This window comes from Anas acuta, chromosome 9 (genome assembly GCF_963932015.1).
Source record: "Anas acuta chromosome 9, bAnaAcu1.1, whole genome shotgun sequence".
Classification (NCBI taxonomy): Eukaryota; Metazoa; Chordata; class Aves; order Anseriformes; family Anatidae; genus Anas; species Anas acuta.
The window spans coordinates 23,305,665-23,330,141 of NC_088987.1; the positions used below are offsets into that span (position 1 = coordinate 23,305,665).

Genomic DNA, 24,477 nt, shown 5'->3' on the forward strand with positions numbered 1-24,477 from the left:
CTTGTGAAACACAGCACATCCATTGCAATACGCTGGCTGTCCCGTAATAACACAGCCCTGTGAGCTGAGTGCATAACACCTTGACCGCATAACCCTAAGGAAAATGACCCAAATTGTTCTTTCTGAAGGCATCATTCAGAACACTGCTAGACCTGGTGTCATCAACCATGAGTCACAAATCTGATAATACAATATAAAGTATTGAATAATATCCTCAACTTGTGATTCATTGTGCCATTTAAATGCCACCACTAGCATCCTGAACTCCATTCCAATATATATGAGTTTAGATATCCTTCCAAAATAAGCAAGTGACTTACAGCCATAAATTCAGTTCACCCCAGCTACTAATAGTGCCCAGACAGATTATGTTTTAGCTCTTCTGGCAAGGACAAGGTAAAAAATATTCCAGTATATACTTCCCCCCTCAGATCTCCTCTCTCTTTCACTCTGAGGATGCCAAAAAGAAATTTTTAGCATTTTCAAGGGGGTTAATTCTGTTTCAGGTAAAGAGAAGTAAAGTGACCTTCCAGCTTCAGTTAACCGGTGTGACAGGACTCCATGTCTTGAGGCACAACTTGGGGATATCATGTTTGTGACAAAGAGTATGGGAGATGGCAAGTGATCTCCCTCACATCCACTCTGAAATGTAGAAACAGCTCCTGGAGGAGATCTGACAGAGCACACTGCACATGTACATGATCAAAGTGCTACCTTCAACTCCAGGCAGTAAAACACTGTTTTCTGGAAAACAACCTTTGCCCGTCAGACACAATGTCTCTTTCAGAGCAATATTTCCAAGTTTTCTGTATTGGTGCACACCGACACACTCTGTCTCCCACTAGGAAAAGTCATTAATGGTTTGGAGTTGAATGGATGATCTCTGAGTAAAGTTCAACACTGTTTGTGTCTGTGTTCAACGATAGATAAACTAAACGTCATGGCTTGTTGACTCTGCCACTGTCACCAGATGCCATCTGCTGGATAAGCTGTATTTGTATCTACTCTGCGCAGTTCCTGTGAGTTGTGTTGGTTTTATCTAAACTTATTTATTTTCAATAGACTCTCAGAGCACTGTAGGCCCTCAGGACATAGATTTCCACAGTACTATTTCCTCTTTCAAGCAGTCCCAGTAATGATTCCCCATTCCTCAACCTTGTATAAAGATGTGGAGTCTAAGCATTCCACTAATTTGGGCAAGGCTTTTTGACAGAGAACCCATTTATGAAACAGCAAACAAGCAGTGGGTCCAAATGTTAACTGTGGACACTTGCATCAGGAATGAGGCCACTTGTACATACCAAAATGTAAAAACAAAAGATCATTCATATGCCAGAGGAAAAGACACAACTGAGGATCTGAAACTCACATTTCTTCAAATGCAGTACTCCAGATATGAGAAGCATCCTCAACCCTGTTACATTATAGCAATGGTATTTTTTTTAGACTTGGAAAATAATCTTGAACATGTTCTAATATTTACATATAAACTCAGAGTTTTGTCAGCAGAAATCTGAGCAAAATCATATGGGAGATTGAATGTGAAGTAAAGAAATATTCTTGCTACAGGAGGATTTATTTTTAATTCTACAACTACTATTTGTAATCTGTTCTGTGCACCTGCTTACATCACTGCGTTACATTATAAATATCTGCCAGTGAAATGCACTAGTCAATATAAAAAGCCAAATCCACTGGATGCGAATGTGATTAAAGACCCAAGCTCAAAGCTGCAGTTCCTCTTCTTACAACTGGATCTAAGGTATAATTTCCTTGGCTTTGCAGCAGTTATTCTAAATTTACACATGTGGATGTGAATGGAGAGTCAAACACAGCACATATTATGCACAACTTAGGTAAATATAACTAAAACCAAACAGACATCTCTAAAACATAGTATGAAGATTAATAGAGAGAAATGCTTGAATCAAAGCAAAATTTCATTTCATCCCAGCTGGCACATTTCATGTTATCAAAATACATTAGACTTCTAATCATTTTAAAACAGGAAGTAAAGATACGGTGGGATTTTATAGTGCATAATAACAGGGAGAAAACAAATTCATAGATGTCATAATCAAAGCAGCTTAGAAAAAGACACACTTGAATACATCTGCTTTTGAGCCACTTCAGACAAAATTGTCTGTCAGCCCAGGGCTGAAGTGCTGTGGTTGCAGTGTGTCAGCGCAGCAGGTACTGGGCTCATCTCGTATGTCTTGTGAAAAAATGAAGAGAAAATGGAGTTGCCAGAAGATCCGTGTAACAGGAGATTTCAGCACGAGACGGATGACTGATCACCATGTCCTGTGCAAGACCTAAATGGAAAGAATCACAGTACACTTTCAAAAAGTTAGCATCAGTACTGAGAGGAATTTGAGGAATACAAAAAGTATCGATAATGAGCTCACCTCAACTGAGTGTAGCTCTGGGAAGCACACCGATGTCAAGCAAAAATGTCATTCAAAATACAGGCTTTGACTGGCATAAAATAGGTGACCCTTAGCAGGATACCCTGTTTCACAGGAAAACTCAGTGAAAAGGAAGGGAGATGAAGGCATTTCTTTTTCTGAGTAATGTTCTGAAAAGATACCATGAGGACAGTAACCTCACAACTGCTTTAACGAGAGGTGGTGGCGTGCATGAAGGCCCTGGCAAAGCAGACCTCCCCTGGAGCCAAGAGTGGTGCCACCGCCCACAGGAGCCAGGTTGGAAATTGTCCCCATGGCTGGGCAGGGCCGAGAGGAGCGCATCAGAGAGCTGTGGTAATTAACATAATTACGTTTCCTCACATGGCGAGTGGCAACTGTCTAGTTGCCATTCCAGGCATGTTACCTGCAATTAGCTCACTGGAATGCTGGACTATAAATTACTGTCAGAAGAAGCTTTCTAATGAGCAGCCTCAAAGTGCTGAACCACCGGGGAACAGAGGCTGATTCAGAGTGTCCTTCCACAGTGCTGACAGATGATATATGTCGTCAGAAGAAAAAGAAATTAACATGGGGAAATGTGGGATCACCAACAGGCTTAAGCTGAAGTTAAACCCATTTTTCAAGTTAGTTATACAATGTTATTCCATGCTTAACGTACAGAGTTCCCACTCAACACAAAGATCACATACAACTCGAGTCAAGAGGTGAGAGCTGACAGTGCTGAGTGCTGGTGGCCCATCTCCCCATGCTGCCCCCTTCTCCACGACATACCTGGGCCAGGCCTAATGCAGCCAGCTCCCTGTCTATTAATGGCAGCCTGCACATGCTGGGCTTCATTTCATTTTTGATTTACATTGTACATTTTCTTAAAAATAATCCTTAGTTTATATCTGCATAGTAAGGGTAGTTCTTTTTCTTTTTCCTTGTGACTCTCATTTTGAGTGAAAATAACAGGACTTTGGTCAACTTGCATTTAATCTGGAAATTATGCTGTGCCTTCACAAAAGTATTGGTAATATGGCACAATCCCCCGAATCACTATTTTCAATATTTGCAAGATGTTCTGGTGTAAAGTATGCATGTGGAATCCCCAGTTAAGCTCTGATCTCTGGCAAAAACCCAATCTTAAGCAGAGGATTAAGCTCAGACTATCAAGACTGAGTTAAGCAAATGCTAACTTGGCTCAGGTGGTGCCCAAGCACAGGCCGTGCAGCAATAAAAAACGTACAAAAAGAAATATAAAATTGCAGTTTCATGTACAAGTCTGATCCATGCTGTTATGGCTTTTGAAGTTAGAAGCTAGACAGGCAGAATTTCACTTGTCTCTTGTACTTTTAAACATTTCAGTTTGCTTTCTTTTAGATCAGGTACTCCATTGCAAAGAATACATGGATTCAATTACAAATCAGATTTTTTTTTTACCTCTAACTTGACAGAGCAATTCTCAGTTTCAGCATTGACAAGCTCTTCTGCCTAACAAAATAATTCACTGCAAATGATTTAATATGACCTGAGAGAACATTTTAAGGCTGTAAAAATGGCTTTAAAAATACAGTGTAGCATTCTGTCTCCCGAAAGATTACAACAGGATGTGTTTGACAGCCTTGGTTTATAAAATCATTTTGGTAACAGTTATATGTACAAGAATTGTCAAACATGGTGTTACTAGAGGTCAATTCTCATGTTCTCACTTAATACAAGTGTAAAATATAGGTGGCAAATTTCATTGTAGCCTGACAGTTTTAGATGTGCAGTAGATGTAATATCAAAAGAATGTCTTAAGCTAGAAGTGGCATTTTTATCATTTCTCAGCTGAATACACATCCTTCACAATGTTTTGATCTTCTTGTAGCAGAACATGAAAAATGTACATGAGAAAGCTGCCTCATGTTCTAACAAGCTATTTCCTATGAGCCAAACATTTTAAATGCTGCATTCTTTCTGATTTTGAATCACTGCAATGACAGGAACAAGACTTGAGAGAGTTCTGACACATTCTAGGACAAGGAAAGTTTCAGAAACTATCAAAGTTCATAGTTTTCCGTAGTAGTAATTTTACTTTATTTTTTCCTTTCTTTCCCTCTTGCATTATATTCTATCCTGCTAAATGCTCACGTGGTTCCAATTTATTATTCTGATCTAAGCAGCTGGCAGTGATGGGCCCAGTTCTACCTGTACTCATCTTCACGGTGGTACTCCAGTTACCTGCAGACCCACGACATCTGGCGCAATTCTCAGATAAAACCAATTTGAATAATTGCCCATGTAGTCTTTAAATGCCATTTCTCTGTAAGCTCCCCAGCAACTGTGAAAATATTTGTGCTGAATAGATATCTTCCCTCTGATCCCTTTCCCTTGGTGATTGTGTGACGCTAATGAACATCCCATAGCTGGGAGCAGTGACTGTTAGGCATCCTGCCTGGAAGGTTCAGTAATTCATCCCTACTGCACATATGATACACAAACATGTATGTACACACATATTTAAAGATTACAGAATTCTTGACATAATGAATTATCAACTGTATCCTGAGCAATTATGACTTGGACAATGATGCCTTTTCTGTAGAAGTTTAAAATGGGAGTCAAGGACATAGTATTTATGGGGGCCAGTTAAAGAGAATTGATATTTACCTTCATGGTTGGAAATGATGTTGGTGCCCAAATTCCATAATCTTTTTGAAAGTTCTGAGGAGACAGAAATGTAAAATCAGTTATGTAGCAATGGTACTCTTTCTTTTTTATTATTTTTTTTATATTAGTTATTAGACTGTGAATAATCTATTATTTTTCTTTTTATGGGGTTTCTGCATCTTGCATCTTTTTTTTTTTTCCCCCCCTATAAATGCATTCTTTTGGAACACAAAAGGGAAAGTGTTGATTTTATTAAAATAAAATTACATACCTGTATTTATACTGAGGGGAAATTATATCAGAAACAGGTTATTATACTGGCTGGTCAGTCAGACCTCTATGGTCCATAAGTATTTGTGATGGCTCACGGCAACCCTGAGAAAGGAGGTCACTTTGTACCAGCGATCATTAGGGAGGATTTGAAACACAGGCTACTAAGTACATTTTTCTCACCTGCCCTGCTGGTGTGGACACTGCAGTTGGGTCAAATTAAAATTCAGTTGCTTTGGAGACAGAGAGACTGAAATGTTGTTATCCACACAGGGAACAGAAAAGACCAAGGAGCTATACGTCATATGCCCCGAACAGTCCAAGCTATCTTCCATCTGGCTAATGGAAGTGAGACAGGAAAGGACAAGGAAAGGTGTTTCTCTTTAGAAAGAAAAGGTGAATACAGTGAGCATCTTCCAAAGAAGCACGGGATTTGATGAAAGCTTTAGTGTTGCAGTGGCAGAGGATTACTGCAGCCTTAATGAAGGTAGTGACTGGAGGCAGCCGCACCTGCACAAGTTTGTGCTGTGAGACACCAGTTATAAATATACTATCTTCTCTGTATTATTGCTAGAGATCATTAAAAATATTCTAGCAATTACTTCAGTCTAAAATCTGGAAGGGATTTTTTAAATTACCTTTATTATCTGTAGTGTCAGGTTGTCCATTAAATTTCTTCTTACTATGTTATTAATTAATTTTATAATTACTGTCATTACCACATCCCATTTTCATGTAAAAAAATAAAAAAAAAAATTAAAAAGTGAATCATAAAACCTTGTCTTTTGTACCATTTAAATGGGGAATTAATACTCACAAGACTGTTTTTCTATTTCCTGGAAAAATATTTACATTTGTTATCTGTTTTTCTCAAAAAAAGTTCCTTGGCTGTTCACCAAGAAATGATGTCACTAAGGTGCAACACCAAGGAGAGTCTTATTGCCAGCAACCTTCTCCCACTGCAGCAGGTAAAAACTGTGCTCCTTCCCAGCAACCCCTCTTAGCCATTACTATTAGCTGAAGATTGCTACGTGCACTAAACTAAAAAGTTCATTGTATTTTTCAATGCAAGCATTTCTTTCCTGGTCCTGTGTGGTTGCCAACCTGTTTGCTCTCCCAGGCACTATGGGACTCTGACAATTTCTAATGATGACAAAGTAATTCAGTACTGTCTGTGTTTATTCTTCCAGGAATAAGCTGCTTTAGCAGAAGCACATTTCCAATGCGTGTGACCTTTGCTCTCCTTAATAATTCTTTCTGACAAAATGAAGAGACTGCGGCATTTCTTAATGGGAGCTCTATTAACTGTTGTATCTTTCTGATTATTAAGGAATTGAAAAAAAAAATCATATTTATTTAAACCAGCCTTAAATGCATTCCTTACATAAAGCTGCCAAGCAAATCAGAGAAGCCCAACAAGTCTAATCCATGCAAGAGGCAATAGCTAAAAGCTAGAGCTGATTTCACGTAGAGTTGTGGGTGTGAGCTTCGCTTGGCAGAGACACAATCACTAGTACAAGGCTGATACCTCTAGAAGTATTGGCTCCGATCTGTAGGACCACCATGTCTACACAAGGAGGGGAAAAAATTTCTTAACATTATGTTTGTATTTCTGAACCTCCAGGGCTGAGCAGTTCATTATTGATGTAGTATAGAATAGCCCCAGGACAGTTCTGCCTTGCTATGGTCTTCTAAAAGTTAAGAGCATCCAAGAACAACTGAAGAACCAAGTATTAACAAGTATTAATTTCACAATAAAGCTGAATGAAAATGTAGACCAAAAATGTTATACTACTGAGTGGTACATGTTAGCAAATAATGACTTTTTAAGAAAGACCACCCATCCCTTATTAAGACACACACTGGTTAGGCTTTCACATGTCCACCTTTGCCACAGTAGGACAAGAATGCAGATGCTTAGGGCAGCTTCCCTGATCTGCAGAGTGGAGGTTCAGTCCCATTTCCCAGAGGCTTCTGTCATCATCCTAAAAGGTTTTGTTTTAAATCTCTATACTAAAAACTGAAATACAGAAAAAATATATTATTTTTCTTATTTCTACATTTTCTAATTCATTGAGTGTGTCCTTCCACTATTTTTAATGGAGCATAGGCTGAAATGGCTCTCATCTGTTTGTTCACCCAAGCAGCAGCATTCATTCTTTGGGCATGAATACAGCCTCGTGCAATAAAGCAAGGTAATTCTTTTGCTCTGCATCAAAGAGGAGGTTCATATGTATTGAGATTCATATTTATTTATTTATTCAGGCAAATGACTGGTAGAATTAACTGACATGATCAAATGAAGACCTGGAGCTAGCAAAGCAGTCCTTAGCTAAGAAGAGCCTACATTTATGTTTAAACTGCAGGTTATAAATGATTTTTCAAGCAATATTTTTTAAACAGTGCTACTGAAAATATTGACCTGAGCACATTTCTGACTTTTAGGGAAGCCTTGGCTGAGAGCCCAAAATGCCTGCCTGTTTCCTTAAAACATTATGAAAAGACTTCAGTGGAAAAGCAGCTTTAAGTTTGAAGGCATATGTATTGAGTTGTGAGCAGAACTTTCTCGTGTAGATTTATCACTAATTACTATCCAAGTATTAGGTTATGGAACAAAAAAAGGGGGGAAAAAACATACAAACCCTGTTTAAAGAAACATGGGTTAATAGTAAAAATAATGTCTATGCTTTGGTTACACAAGCAAGTTATTTTAATTGTTGCTATTGGAAGAGAAGCATCAGCATACTGCATCTTAAATCATCTAGAAAAATGTATTCCTTGGCTTTTTTCATTGAATGAAATGTTTTACAAAACAGAGAAAACGGTTCTACTTCCTTATATGTTTTTAGTATGTCTTCAGGGCTTTGCTATTTATTTTGCAAGGTCACAATAACTGTGTGTAATTCATTTCACTGCATATTTGAGATATGGGCCAGCAGCTATCAATTAAAGTGACTGATTGAGTAAAGTGCATAGTACTTTTGCCTGTTGTAGGCTACAGTCACTGGTATTTCAAAACCATTTCCTTTTACATCAGTTCTCTGCTTGGCTAGTTTGCCTAAGTTTAGCTTTAGAGGCGGTGGACTTGGAACAAATTCAAAAATGTTAAAAAAAGCTAATGTTAAAAATGTTAAAAAGTAACAGTTGAGTAAGAATTATTATAGAACAAATAATGAAAACAACTAAAAACTAAAATTTCACACTGTGATTTTCTCTAATTGCCAACTAGCATGGGCTAAGAGGATTTCTCAGCAATCTCAGTGATCTCTTAATATCTGATTATTGTCTTGATGGCTGCACATTGAAAAATGGGTTTAGTTCTTTGGCCAAGTTGTGTGTACACTGGAGAACTACTGAGCTGATTTTTAATGGAGGGAGACAGAGAAGATCATGTAGTCTTCATGTTGCAAGTTTTGTACATTTTGTCTTGCTGTGATTGCCATCACAGATTTATTCAGATTGCTACCCTGTTATATTTTTCCAACCAAAGCTGCATGCTGGTTACTCTGTTCAGGTTCATTAGCTCAGAATTATAACTAACAGAGGATAAGGAGTTGGTCTGGAGACCCTGACTTTTTTGGGCTTTTCCAGAAAAGCAGTCTCAGCACAATTTTATACTGCACATTTGGCAGATGTGGTCATTGCCTACACTGTAGCAAGTTCCCCTTTCACATCCTCTGATGCAGATGGTATGAATCATCCTTAGAAGACCTGTTTCCGTGTCTCTTCCCCGTCTCTGCCAGCAGCCTCCCCTACTCCTTATAGTATCTTTCAAGGTCATAAAATTCTGTGGAGTATGTATATGTGTTTAGATGTATAGGGAATGCATCGTGGTCATGTGTTAATGCTACCATCCTGTGTTTTGACTGGGATAACAGCAGCTCACATCTGCCCTAGAGCCACCAACAGGTGTGTTAAGCTGGTCCTGGACTTGATGTCCTAAGAGATGTTGCCTATATTAACGACCAATCATTGAGTTGCTGCAGATTGTTAAACCTTAGGGACCATATGTCCTATTCATGCTGATAGCACTGGATTGTATATCACACTCAAACTAGCTACTTGAGGTAGCATTGTCCTGATCACAGATGCAATAGGTCTGTTCCAGAGTCACAGCCTCCTTGTATGCATCTGTTCAGACACTGTATTTTGATGCACGTGCCCTGTGAATAGGTGAAACAATAGACCACATTTGAAATATATATATATATATATTTCTGTGTGTGTGTGTGTGATAAAATAGATTTACGTTTTAGCTACCCCAGGCTGTAGTCAATACCTGGCGACTCCTTTTCTGCCACTGTAGTGGGGAACCAGCAAAGGGACTGAGCTGGATGAACTGAGAAGCTGTACCGGTGTAGATCTATTAGCTTCTTAAATAACAGCCTCACACCAGTCCTGCCTTCTCCTGAGAAATTCAGCCCAGCGAGGATGTTTGAAAAGTGCATCCAGTGTAAATCTAATTTTGGAACTTCTGTGGTTTAACCTCTGCTAGCCAGTGTAATAACTAACTGTGCTATCATTTATGCTGAACACTTAATTAAAAGCAATTTCATTATTTACTCGAACAGTTTGGACCATGAAGGAGATGATGTGCCAGCATTCCTGCAGTTCAAGCTGCTTGGAAGCTGCTGGCCCCATCTTCCAGTTCCACAAAGCAGACTGATCAGCAAGGTGGTAGAGGAAAATCCCCTCATCTGGCTTGTGAAGATCATGGGTAAAAGATTGCCAAACATCCTGAATATGTAAAGGAACAGAAGAGATGGCAGGAAACATCAAGGAACAGACAGATGCTGCAAATTCCATATTTTAGTGTGAGTATAATACACAAAGAAAGAAGCCAACTGACAGGAATAGAGAGATGGAAGGGAGATGAAAGGGAGCCAGCAAAAAGTACAGGGCAATAAAACCATACCAAAAGCAGGACTAGCTTGTTCCAAAAGATAAACAGTCTGCTCAAAAGCAGAGCTACAAAAATGCCAGAAGGTATAGAAAGTATCTGTGTGTAGCTAGAGGTATTAATCCCTGCATCATAGAGTCAAAAGGGATTTTGAAGTCTGCATCAGTTTGTATAGAGCCTTGTAGAATCTGCTCAGTACATGGCTAAATAAGTATTCACATGTCATTAAAAAATAATTTTACTCTCTTTGATAGTCTCTGCCCTGTATTACTATATGAATGTAGAACAGCTGACACTGTGATCTTTTGGAAGAGTGTTTCTTTGACAGTTCCTAATGGCATGTGTATTGTGCATTTAGATATTTTCATGATTCAAAAACATTTTCGCTATGACGTTGGATTTATAGATTGGCAGATAAGTATGTAGCAAAATAAGTCTAAAAAAAAAAAAGAAGTCCAGAATAACCTGCACACTTTAAAGTAATGCAACTTATCAAACAAAAATATTTATTTTAAATGTGTCACAAGAGAAAGCTGCTGAAAAATTATTTTTCAAATTTTGTTCTTCTATTAACTCAGAGAACTGAATTTCTCTGGAAATTCTGTACACCTTTCACACGGTTTTCTGGAATATGGGTCTACTTTTTATTTTCAAAAAAAAAAAAATAGTAATAATAATGTTGAGCTCTCACAGCTTATTTCAATGAGAGATAGGAATACCCTGCACCTCTGAAACTCAAGCTAAAGCTGATGACAACACTATTAGCACCTGTGGGAAGCAGTAGCTATGGCTATGCAGACCAAAGCAATTAGTGGTGAGGACCTAACACCGTGGTCTACACATCTCAGGGGTCTTAAAATTAACTTCAGCCTAGTCCCATAGGCTGAGTGCTGATTAGCTCACATGCTAGAGCATGTGAGGTGTCCTCCTGGAGCTGCATGCTGTGGTATCTGTCTGTAAAAGGAACCGAAGCTGGGCACTGCAAGACCAGTGAGCACAGAGAACCAGCACATGGTAGGCGATGGGTTCAGAAAACCTGCTTCAAAAGCACAGTTTTTCTCAACTGACATATTCTTTGAGATGCATTTAATATTGCCGACAAGTTGTCTTGAAGGTAAAACTGAGATTTTCAAACTTTTCAGAACTTGAAATGAGCTTGCCTTGGACCTTCTGGTTTGTGTTTAGATGTGGCAGCCTAGCCTCTAATCTTCACTCCTCAATCTCTTGTGTCCCAGCAGCTCCAGCAAGAATTGATACTCAGTACCTTGCAAAACCTGTTGCTGTGCTTGGGGAGAAGATGATGCAGTACTGTAATACCCTTAACGTTTCATAAATGGTAACAGCAGAATGTGCTAGGGAATTGGCACATGTTTATAATGCTTTTCCTTAGTATAACATTTAAACTCAGAGTTGCTACAGAAAACACTGCAGGACTGGTGATTGTGCAGTATTCTGGTGAATTTGTGTAGAGGGATCAAACGAGGGAAAGATATCCATGTTTTGCTATAAACTGTGTTTGCTGGGCAGAAAAATGTTCCAGAGACACAGCAGCAAAGGCTGCATTCTTCCCCTCACTAGAAGCACCATTAGTGTGGGATTAGAGCAAGGGAAAATCTACACAATCAGATAGTTGAATATTCCCATATAAAGCCAAAAAAAATCGTCTTTTTACAACAGAGGAAGATTTCCTGACAAGCATGATTCTGTCATCTCGAACTTGTTTGAAGTGATAAGATTCATGCCATAGAGATGAAAAAGAGTGATAAAAGCAGTTGCTCACTAAGACAGCCAGTAGTGGAATTGTGAACCAAGGCAGAGAATGACTTCTGCCATCGTCCCTCACTGCTCCCTGTGGCCTTCAGTCAAGCATGGCCCAGCCAGGCCAGAGTATCTGCAAGAGACATCGGTAAGAACCAGACCCAGCCCAAGCTGAGGAGCTTTGCAGGTTACAGCGTAGTGTTGGCCGTCTTAGCATGTAAGTGTTGCTTGTTGGCCTGGGAACGGTAAATCACTACTCAGCTCCACATTTGTTCCTCAGCACTTTCCAAGGCTAGCCAGAAGCCCATCAGCAGTTTCCAGAAAGCCTCCTAAATGAGGCCTAGCCTCTGCCCCAGCTGAGGCAAACACAAGCTGGAGTTTTTCTAAGAATACCAGAGGTGTTTGAACAGCGATGCAAAGGAGACTTGTGAACAATAAAACCCCTGTGCCAAGGCGCCCCAGTCTCTGATCTGTAGCAGTTCCTCTTTGCAGCAAGACTCACAGAAGTGCAGCTTTTGGTCCATGTAGACTTGCAGTCCTATATAGTTTTGTTCCCTGGTTCCACCTAGAAATAATGCCCAAGGTGAAAAGTACCCCTGCTGTGGTCTAACCTCCACAACCCAACAACTGATAAGCTAACAATGAACAGAAAAACAGAGAAATAAATTGTGTAGCTAAACACCTTCCTTACACAAGCAGCTGGGTAAAGGATCAACTTCCCAAATCTGCAGTGGATCCTGCATTTTACATGGGTTAATTGGGAAGAGGCTTGCTGGCACACACACCATGCCATACACTGGCTACATGTGGACACCCAAGCTATTAAAGGGAATTTTCAAGCATAAAAATCAACTGCTTCAAGCTGTTGGGGCTGGTCACATTTTGAGTACATGCTGCTTTAAAATGTGAACTGTACAAGAGAGATTTATTGTCAGAGGAAACTCAGACTCCACATTTCTTTCATTAAGTAACTTATTTTGTCATTATTTGTAGCTAAAAAAACAAGTGAGCATCAAGTTAAGTGACTTCTGAGCCAAAAAATTGCACTTTGGTACTTTTTCTCTTTTTTTTTTTTTTTTTCTTTCTTTCCTTTTTTTTTTTTTTTTTAAGTCTGGAAACATCCAGTGAAAAACAACTATTTGTCAGTCCAGCATCTTCTGAAGAAGACCACTTTCCTGAGTACGCCAAATCGTCTAACACAGTGAGGGTCTGTTGAGTCCTAAAAGAACAGAATGTCTTGTTCATTTACATACAGTAAACACATGTTTCATCCAAACGCAATTGTGAAATAGTTTTGAAATCCTTCTTTCATTGCAGTTTTGAGACTGCTGGCTAGCAAGAGTCCCAGAAGGTTGTATTGTCTCTTGTTTACATGGGAGGATCAAATTAAAAAAAAAAAAAAAAAAAAAAAAAAAAAAAAAAAAAAAGAAGTTCCAGAAAGATCATTTGTCTTTTTTTTTCCTGAGCACTTTATTTCTGTTGAAGTACCATTTCTAAGATTAAGCCTCAGACACCTTCTGGATCCACCCAATATAATCTCATGCTTTGAAGGAAGACAGCTAGTTTGGCATACATACTGATAGTCTGTCTTTATCACCACAGTCTAGATAAAATTTAGAAGCTGGAAACAGTTCTGTCTAGCAGTCATAATTCTGTCTGCATTTATCTGGCACCATGTTCCCTTGCTCTTTCTTTTGATTCATTCTGCATTTTCTTCTCCAAATATTTTCTTTGACTGAGTACCTATAGTATGAATGCCTGGCATGCTGAGTAATTCTAATTCTGGTCACTCATGGGAGTAGGTGTTGAGGCTGTCCAATACTTTTCAGAATCAAGTCCAAAAGACAGAACTGGTACAGATTGTAAAACCATCATAGCAACAGCAATCCAATCCTCTATGAAAAGCTGTCTTGAAGAAAACTCCCTGCTAAAATATATGTATGGCAGGGAAAAAAGTTCAACGTTTTCCTTGGACAGATACTGCAGAGCAGTCCAGATAAAGCAAGACCAAAAGGGAAAAAAATAATAACAATATCAGAGCTGAATGGACTTGGTATTAAGCTTTTACTTTGAAACCAGAGTTTCATTTTGAAATAGCTATAAAGTGTAACAAGCTTGGTGGTCTCTCCTCGGTCCCTGGTGGTTAGGGGAATCCACGGCACAAAACCACCACACAGCATCTGACACAATTGGCAGTCATGGTGTAAGAGAGGCCCCGGACTGATCCTTCACAGCTGCAGTGCATCTTCACTGTGACAGAACAGCAAAGAAAGATGTGTGCTCTGACCAAAGGGACTTTGTGTGTGGAAAACCAGCTCAGTCCACACCAAGTAAATGCAATGGCTGACCCAACGTCAGCTCAAACAGCTCTCACAGTCTCTGTCATTACCATTCCTCAATGAACTGCCTTGGTGAGTGTTTGTATGTTTTCAGAAATTCCATAATAACCTATGGAGAGTGATAAATACAGCAAATGTACTGGCCTCACGCAGGAACTGCTCAGGCAGAGGCTGAGTCTCATGCACCCTTCAAACGATATTACAGCATGAGTAGAGCCAAACTGGGATGGAGGCAGGAAAGGACAAGAGCAAAAGGAGATGCAGCCAGGAGCTGCATTCTTCATCTTCACGACTGATACTTTGCATTTTTTGTAATGGGTTTCACTGAAGAGTTTAAAGAGATCTGTTAATGAATTACTTGAGTCACAAAATGTCCTTGTGGCATAGAAGGATTAAATTGATCTACAAGTGAGTAAACATAGAGGCTGGGAGAAAGCCCAGGAGCCAGCCAAATGTGCAGCCCATCAGGGAGCCGTGTGGGAGCCAGGAGGTGTGGGATAGCTCCCAGCCCACAATGCCCACTGCAGGGCACACACACTGCAGGGCCACCAGTAGAAGGCTTCCCTCTTCCTTTCCACACCTCTTCTGCTCATCTGTTCCCCTCAGGTCATGAGAAGTTCCAGCTTTTGTTTTGATTAGTTGTAAAACAGAATAAGTTAAGCTTACTACCATTGGGTATAGTGAAAGTGGCACAAAACCTTAAGTTATCCGTCAATGGCCCCTTAAATATGTGGATGGTATGGGAGAAAATCTAACCCAGTCTAGCTCAATGGCCACACCAAAGAGTTATCAAAGTCAGCAATCATCAAAATCTAATAGTGGAATACTGGTTATCAGGAAAAATAAACACCACTTTATGATTTGCCTTTATCACAAGAATATGTCTTATAAAGTAGGCACCAAACATCATTTGTTTCTACTTAAATTGTACTCTGTGTGCTTCCTTTTTCTGAATAAAATGTCCATTAAATATTTATGGAATTGTATGAGTCAGAGGAAGCTTACACAGGATTCATGTGCAGTGTGCAGTAAAGCACTGTTGTTTTAAAGTCACCAGCTTGGGAAGGCTATCAGCCCTTTAAGAATGACCTGCAAAACCACAAAGGAAAAAAAAAAAAAAAAAAGAAAAAGAAAATTTTAGCCATGACTTGCTCTCTGTAAGTGCTCAGAGTAATTGCGCAACTGAAGTTTTTTATTCTATGAGCAACCAGGAACCACAGAAATGTTGGTGAAAGCAATAGCTTAATGCTACTCAATTATGTTGTATGCATAGTCATTGAAGGATCAGTTCTGAAAATTTTTCTAATCATTCAAGGCAACTGGGAGCCAAGGAACTGGGAGCCAAGGGAATGAAAGAGAAACAGACAGATTTTTTCAGCACTTAATCTGAATGCACAGGTCCTCACAGAAGAAGAGCAATTTAAACATCTGTTACTCTGTGCTACAGTTTCCATCTTAAGAAATCAGCATCATAAATTTCTTCAGGAATGGAGTCTGTGTTGTCACTCAGTAGTTGGTTCAAGCTGTAGATAATCAGTCTAAATCAGTGCCGTAAGCATCACTTAGTTCTAATTCAGATAGAAATAATGCAGCTCAAGTATAATTTGATTTACAGCTGACAGTCACCTTGGAAAGTGCTTTCTAGAAGATGGCATTTCAGAAAGTCCTTGAGGGAGTACTGGGGATAAACATATGCTGAGAGTATTGCAAGGGAATTCCTAGTGGTAAGAGATAGTAAGGTCAAAGCAAAAAATGGTGGGGTTTTGTTGGTTGGTTGTTTTTTGGGTTGTTTGTTTTGTTTAGTTTTGTAGAAAGACTCTCAATTCAGAGGCTGCACATGGAGAAACCAGTATGACCATGTAGTAACTTCCTAGCAGTTTAGTTACATGAAACTGACCCTATTACTAAGAAAAAATGTAGTTTCAAGACAATGGCTACTATTTACATCTTCTCCATAGTCAAGAAGCCAAGTGGCCAGAGGGACAGCTGCTTCACTGTCACCCCTCTGGAGGCTGATGAAGCTGCTGTCTACATACTTTTTTTTTTTTTAAGTCTGTGTTAAATATCCAACTTCACTTGAAATGAACTTTCACAGATGACCTTAAGGTCCTAAATTTGAAAATATTATCAAAGGAAAAAAAAAAAAACAACACTGATAATTGTTTAAAGTCTCTCTTGCTTTATCTTTCAGACAATACCCCTGTGCTAACATTGTTTATCTGCTTTGCTGAACCATGGACTCACCAGCAATGCAGTAATTCAGCAGCAAGTCATTTCTGCCTTCCTTAAAGGTGGTTTTTTTTTGAGCTTAGCAGGACAGAAACAGAGCCTCATTCTACTTCAGGAGCAGACCAGAAAAGGGCACATGCATCAGATGCAGGCTCGTTTTGACTGACACCATTAACATTGTGCAGATCTAGGCAGTTTGTCTCCCCTGTTGGGAGTATTACAGATGTACCCCTGGCTGATTTCTAACAGCTACTTTAGCTTAGCTCTCTGGTTAATTGTAGCACATGATCAAAACATGGGGGGGGAGGGGGAAGGAGGTAAAACTAAATCAAGAGCACATCACAATGTGACAGCAAACCTTGGACATACCTTACCTTCTCTGTACAATGTGGGAATACTTTAACCATGAAGGGTGTCTGACACAAGTTTTGTATGTTGAAGCCAGAGATGGGTGACCTAGGAGGTACTGAAATGAAGGATGCATTATATCGATTCTGATTGCTCATGTCTACCCAACAAAATCTCTGCTTATGCCTTAATTTTAACACTTTTAATTTCTGATCATATGTAAAAGAAAGTACTGAGCAGGCAGTCCTTGCAAGTCCCATTCTATAGAGCTATCCCAGCTGGGAACCAGCATTACCATGCCCACATTCACCCGAGCCCAAATCTCCCCAAGTGACCCCTGGGACAAACTTACAGTATCCTGTTATATATGGAAATGTTAGTTCCTTCCCTTTTAAGCTTATTTATTTATGTATTTATTTTTAAATAACCATCCAGCCTGTCCAGTCCCCATGGGGATGTAACTCAGGGGCAGTTACATCTCGCCACTGAATAGTTTTTGGGTGCTGGAACCAGGGGGACAGCAGCCAGGATGGGGGCTGTGATTGCTCCATGTGCTCTGCCTCGGGTCATGGGAGGTGATCAGGGAGCAGAGGGAAGGAGGCGGGCTTTGGCTTGATCTAGTATCTTGGTATCTTGCCTGTGTTAGAGAATCAATCAAAACTCATATACAGGAGCTGAGGAGATGGAGGATTGTGTTTCTTGATTCTTGATGCTTGTGTTTCTTGGGTTCAATACCTACAAATACTCTGTTTGGTGATTTGTTATAGAAGCCTCCAAATTCTCAAGCTGTTTAAGGTTTTGCATGTTTTCCTCTTACTCATGTTGCCTTTTCTGTCTGACATTCTGTTTTTCAGTATTTCTGTTACAGCGTTCCAGACATCACCCAGAAATTGTAGTGTCTCGCTCAGGAGTTATGTAAGAGTTGCAGTAGATATTCCTGATATTTCCCACTGTTTACAAAGCAGACTTGGTTTCTCTTAATGTTTTCCAGTATACAACTGTCAGTTTACAAATGAGCACTGGCTGAGTCATTCGCGCCGAGCCATCTTCTTTCCACTCATTGTTTCCTTGTCCCAAATAACAGGGAGCACATGGCAAGAACAACAAATAATACCAGAAAGGGTAGATAATCTCCTCTTGTAGAAGGGTGTTGTTTCGACTTGATGTAAAAGGTTATGAGGGTTTTGCAATGCTAATGATGAATCTTCTAATTTAGAAGTGTTGATGCCGGATTTTTTTTTCCTTTTGCTGTTTATTTTTCTTGAAATTTCCAATGCTTTATTACTAGGAGTTAAATCTTTCACCACAGCAAACTAACATGGGCTTCCCTAACTTTACACTGAATTACACGTGCTGAGGCTCTGTATCTGCACCTTTGTATTTCAAAGGGGTGCCAGCACTTAGAAGAGTTTAAAACTGGCAAAAAGCTATTTTGGTTTTGCTTCCTGCTTCCTAAACTCAAAGTGTGATAAAGCCTACTCAGACATTAGAACATTATTTTTCTAAATCTTATGGTTGTAGTTGGATAAGCAGGCAATCAATCTGACTGGATACTGAGTAGTGAAGTCCCATCACTGCAGCATCAATATTAATGGCAAGAACGGTAACCCATAAGGGTTAGTAGAACTCTGGACTTGATAAACATTTTTATGAGACCCATAAGGCTTGAAAAATCTGTGTGAGCTCCTCATCAGTGCTAGATGAAAACCCTCCATGCAAAACACGTCCTATGTCAGCAGGAAAGGTTTTGAAACATAGCAGTATTACCCCTCCCATGGCCTCTGGTACTATCCAGAGGCTCCTGGACGGATGTGAGCCCCATGTCCATCCATAACATCTCACAGGGCTGATGGGAGGCTGCTCAGTGAGACACAAAGCCGTGTTTTGCAGCAGCAGGGACAGGGAGTGCAGGAAGGGCAGCTGGGAGGAACGAGGTGAGGGGCTGAGAAGGGGCTGCCACCGGGTGGGTGCTGCTGGGCAGGTGGATGTGGCTGCGGTCACCCCGGGTGAGGATGACTCCCACAGGGTTACATCCCTCAGCACATCCCTTGCCAGTCCTGGCACAGCCCTTTTATAATTCATGTGCTTGGAAAAGGGGCCAGGTGACACACAGGGGAAGAAATGCAGGTTATGTGGAGTATTCACTTTGTGTCAGTATTTCCTAGCACATGCTATAAAGGCAAGTGGATCTGTTTCTCACATATCACAGCTCTCCCTCTAAAAGTTTGAAGTGATGAACAATAATATTCTTATGTAATGCTTTCACAGGCTGTGAAAGAAGCTTCAGTCCAAAAAGTCAGCATGTTAATCTGCTTTCAGGGAGCTCTCCTCTCAATTCTTGTGCATCTCTAATAGGCATGGTGATGATGCAGTACCAAAAACACTACTCTGCCCTTTTGGTGATGGATGTTAACAGTCATAAATAATCACTGAGTCCATGATAAGTAAGAGGAGCTTATTCCTTTGCAGTCCCAATAATGTGTCACACCATGATCCATCACTGTGTCTCATGAAAATGAATTGGTCTTTTATCTTTTCATTCCTGCACATTAACAGCCATTTGCATTTTCCTAAGATGAATTTTATAAAATGTTCAGTGACAGATTCTTTACAGAAATGGCTTCAGATTTTCCAAGGCACAATGGAGGAGGACAGATGTCACACAGAGGGCTTCACTCGCTCTGTGATGCCTTCTGGCTTGCAGAGAACTGAAAATGTTTTTATTCTAAAGGCTCTGCTTTGAAAGGGCCGTTTCACCTCCTGAGTTACTAGTGAAATAACTACACTTATGCCAAATTGAGACACACTAAAAAGTGACATGGAACAGCTGTGTTTGACATTATGGCTTCCACTTACAAAAGGGTTTCCTTCTCAATGCCTAGGAATTTGCATGGAATAAACAAAGTTGTGATTTCGCATGTTTGAGCAGCATCCTTGCCTGATACACATTTTCTCACAGTCTGCTCAGAGCCTGCACCTAAATCCTAGATAGTAATGTATATAGCAATTCATGTTATTCTCTCAATATTTGTTTCTAAGTTGTGGCCAAACATTTGAACATAAATGAAAACAGTCCAGGCTCACTGAACATTCACTCCACCTGACTGCTCTGTTTAGTTAGCATTTGGTTTTGTTTTGGTTCATTTCAAGAACCTTTGGATGACTTAATATGTGTTGTTCTTTTTTATTATTATTATTATTATTATTTAATCAGAAGAAATAAACTAGCTCCAGATTAGATTTGCACAAATGTAACAGTATTAATGAAGTGTTTCCTTCTACTGTGACAAAAGTGAGCTCGGCGTCAAGCTCAGCACTTTCCAAGTCATGCAAAACTGCCGTAGGGAGGGAAAGGAACCTGCACTCCGAGCCCTGTGCCATTAACAGCATTGCATTAGGAGCCCTTTGCATAACCAAATAGTGCTTTGGGTCACTTCAGTGTCATATCCAATTGACTAACTTCACTTTTCCTTACACACACACTTCATTCTCTTCTCTTTTGTATCTAAGCAGGACTGTTAAATGGGACATTTTATCACAGAAATGATTTGCAAAAGACCTTTAGTGTTTTGTTATCTATTTTACATGTCCCTCACCTCATTACTGACCATTTTTATGCTGCTTCAAATTATTTCCCCTCACACATGTCCAGAACTTCCTATGAACTTTTGGTTTCTGAGCCCATCAGTGACACACTCGACTGAAACACCCTGGACACTTCCATCCCATAGAATCAGCCTTAGTGTGCTGCACACAGTTTCTGGAAGGTGATGAAATTGCATTGCCTAATCTTTTCTCACAATTCATGTTGTAATTTTCTTTGAGGTCCAGCCTTCACTCCAGCACTGCCACCTTGTAACAATCTGTTTTTCCATTATTCCCAAACAGAAGCAATAGCAACGTTTGAGTGTAGTGTTAGGTAATATATCAGGCAATGAAAAATTGGGCCTGTGCTGATCACTTCTATCTCAGTGTTAGCCATATGTCTACACTTTTATGGCTTCACCTAACACCAGATTGTTTGTACTGAGATATGGTCAGAGTGTCTGTTAGAGATCCACTAGGACTTCAGCTGAAATGATGCCAGCTCTGCCCTGCTCTCAGGTATTTTGGCCTCCAGAGTTGTGGAAGCCAGCCAGGAGAAAAGGGCAGCCAAGGTACCTTAGCTGTGTCATGGCTAGCTCTGATACAGGATCAGAAGAGGAGGCAGGAATTGCTTTCATGTTTTCTGACCTGCATTCCAGCTGTTGGGACGATGGGAGTAGTGAGCCAGCATTGGGTACCAGTTGCTTAGGAGCAGTCAGGATCTCTAATTCACTTGGATTAAATGGGGGCTTGGATTACGTGACTGTCATGCAGCGATTACTCGCTGCAGTTTATCATCCGTAACTGAATTTGTGATTTCATGTTGAATGGCTTTCAATTTACTTTTCTCCTTAACACTTATGAACTCATTCACTGATGATTACCAGTGTTTCCTGGCTCCTTGCTAGCTTTGGAGGAAATGAAGTAGTTCAGTCTAATGAAGCAGAGACTTTTAGATGGAAAAATTATGCTACTCTTTTTGCATTGGGTTACTCTTCCCTTTAACTGCTTTCTTAAAGATGGTCTGTAGAGTGAGAAGCGTTAACCCCAGATCTGGCAGAGAAGGCAGCACATACAACCTATGTCTTCATTAGAAAAAACCTCATTGAAGATTAGAAATCAAAGCTGAACATCTAGTCAGCCTAGTGGGCAGACCCCACCTCCACGCTATTCAGTGTATTGAGCCCATGTGGAGTGCTCTATTTGATACATAAAAAATGGAAGCCTTTTTCAAGTTCTGAACATGGTCTGTAAATCTGCAGCCGAGCATCTTTCTTTTACAAATGGGGGAAATTTTGCCTGAAAGTTATTGGATTCGCTTCATAATCAAGTTGTTTTCATTTAAGATATCTTTGTGTGTTGAAAACCTTGTCTGAAGGTTATTTCATTGTGTTCTCCCTGGTCAAATGTTATTCACAATAGAGCGGATGTCATGACCCAGTAATCCTATTTAATGAAATTCAGTGTCTTTTGACTAGTTAGCAAAGGGAGGTACCATTCAAACAATTACCAGACCTTAGCATTCAACTTGTGACTAATATCAAATCAGAAATGACTCTTGCTGTTCTCCTTCTGTTCACCTTGAGTGAACATTAAATTAATTAATAACTCTAGACATCATCAAAGTCCTGAGAATCTGCACACACACTGTAATGGAAGCAAAAAAACATTTCTGATGGGTACATTTAATTCACCTCATAAAGCATTCTGCTAATTTCCTTATCTCTTGAACTATTTCAGGCTGATAGTGTTGCACATTGTTAGAAAAATCTCCAAGCATTTTCAGACAGGGAAGATTATTAACCTCTGTGCACTGACAGCAGAACAAAATGGGTACTTCAAGGCATCCTGCCTTAAACACACTGAAAAGTCAAAAGAAAAGGCATCCTGCACTTCCCTTTCTCAAGGATCAGCTACAGCTTCTGTGTGTTTCCAAACAGCTGCAACATTTGTCCAAGGAAGATCCAGTAATCTGTTTAGTGTCTGCATATTTGTCTGAAGAGTGTTTAACAGCCTTTTGAGATGATCAGCACTTTTTAAAAGCAGTTTGCTATGGGCTGAGTCCATTTCCATGGCTGACACTGCAGAGACTTCAAACACACCTCTAGTGTATTTTAAACATAAATAAACAGTGAGCATATATACAGATATTCATGAATACCCTGAAATCTGTTATCACCACTGTGATAAAAGGCCAGAGATGCTTCTCAGTAGTGGCTGGAGGAAAAGGAGAGGGAAAGAGTACTTAGTGCTGACCTGACTTTTCGCTGAAATAAGCAATAAAGCTTCTTTGAGTTTCAATGCACAGAGGCCACAGGTTAGCAATCTTGAAAATTTTCTTCCCCGAAGTCTATAAATATCTGGAAATGCCACTGAACTGTTCTTCGCTGGCTTATGATGCCGTATAACTGCCTTTTGCATTTACATGGAGAATTTCAGTACAAACTTCATGGCTGTTTGCTTCTTCAGAGCTGAGACCCCCTGAGGAGAGGCCAACCATCTGTGTAGCTGGTGCTCCCTGACAAAGCTGAACATGATCCACTGCTCCTGGTGTCACACACAGTCCGGATCACACCCCTTGCACAAGCGTGGGGGAGAGGCTGGGAAAGCCCAGTGACAGCAGAGGTGAACCAGAGGGCTGAGGGAAGGGCAGACCTTCATTTACAGTGTGGGGCTGGAGTGGCACACCTGTGACACGTGGCTCTGCAAAATTCCTGGGGGTTTCGGGATACGCCAAGGTGAAGCAGAAAGCCTCATAGCAAATACAGATTCCTAGCTTCCTGGAATTAGCTGTTTGTGTTTTTGGTTTTGTTTTTGTTTTTTCTAGAATGCCCAACAGAAATACCATGAGAAGCAATGACGTGTGAAACCACAAAAGGTAGCTGCAACGGCTGAGCTCTGTGGTTATTAATTGTAGGGGTAAGAGCAGGGAAGAAAAATCTCAGTGCAGTGAAATGTTCTTTTAAAGGCTGAATAAATCCAAATGTGAATGAACTAAACATTTAAAGGAGGCCTTCAGACAAATTAGTGCCTTGTGCCCTATGGGTTATGTAAATGCCATCTAGATTTTACAACTGTAACCGACTTTACCATTTTGTGCTACTGCGTGAATACAGCACATGTTGAAACTGATGAAATAATTGTTTGTGTACATAAGTAAACCACCCTGGAACAACTAAAACTTGTATGTAAATTAATGAAGATATTAAAGGCAGACACGACAACATTCAAAACAAACCAATAAATAATTTATATTTTTAATTACTATAGTTATTTATAATTATAGTTATTTATGGTTACCAAGTATTAGTAATGGTTTGCTACAAGCTCCAAACCACTTACTATTAAGCCAGTCTGTATCTCTGTTTTAACTGCTTTAAGCAAAGGCAGCCCCACACACAGAGGAAAGTATCTCAACTATGTGACCAGCTGGCAAACATTTATTTCCTTCTTTTGAGGAGAAAAGTAGAATATCATTAATTAAAAATATTTAAGATACCATTCAGCATTTGTTTGGGTCGGTTGTTATAACAGCATAGTGTGGCTGATGAATCTTTGGAGTAAATAAACAGTTTGCTTCTGTAGAGATGCATTTCTGCACTGCTCTTCTCCTCTTCCTACTCTCTGGACTGCACTGACAGATCTAATCAGGTATTTAATTGTGTTCTTTCAAAAGTGAACAGAAAAGGTATGCAATAATCAGTGAGGACAATTTCAAAGGAAAATACTTACTTTCTCCTGAAGAAAATGATTGTCTCTCTTTGGGACTGTGTTATTAAGAATAAATGGCTGTAAATGTGGATTGCAGATGATTTACGTTATATCCTGGGATTTTGGGGATGAGTCATATTACTGTACCAGACAATGGACAAATAAAAAAAATCTGCTTCTGTTATTAGGAGAAAAAAAATATATAGTGGAATAAAAGCATTCTTCGGTACACTGATAAAAGCAAATGCATATTCAAAAGAATTGTAGAAATGTG

At 39.8% G+C, this 24,477-nt stretch overlaps 2 long non-coding RNA genes across 16 annotated transcripts in view; one reads left to right on the forward strand and one right to left on the reverse strand.

Annotated features, from left to right (window-relative positions):
* LOC137860826 (uncharacterized) overlaps positions 1-24,477 on the forward strand; it is a 40,901-nt gene that overhangs the window by 5,094 nt on the left and 11,330 nt on the right. For 3 of the 14 annotated variants that reach the window (XR_011099208.1, XR_011099200.1, XR_011099201.1), the window contains one exon: positions 6,214-6,301. The exons of 7 other annotated variants lie outside the window; for them this stretch is intronic. This is a non-coding gene — a long non-coding RNA (uncharacterized lncRNA). 4 more of the 14 variants (XR_011099205.1, XR_011099212.1, XR_011099202.1 and 1 more) reach the window with 2 other exon arrangements.
* Positions 1,021-24,300, reverse strand: LOC137860827 (uncharacterized). 2 transcript variants are annotated; one of them, XR_011099214.1, is made up of 4 exons: positions 24,225-24,286; positions 16,934-17,025; positions 5,064-5,117; positions 1,021-2,315 (listed from the first exon to the last, which is right to left on the reverse strand). It is a non-coding gene; the product is annotated as an uncharacterized lncRNA (long non-coding RNA). The 2 variants fall into 2 exon arrangements; XR_011099213.1 differs by lacking the exon at positions 16,934-17,025 and having other exon boundaries at positions 24,225-24,300.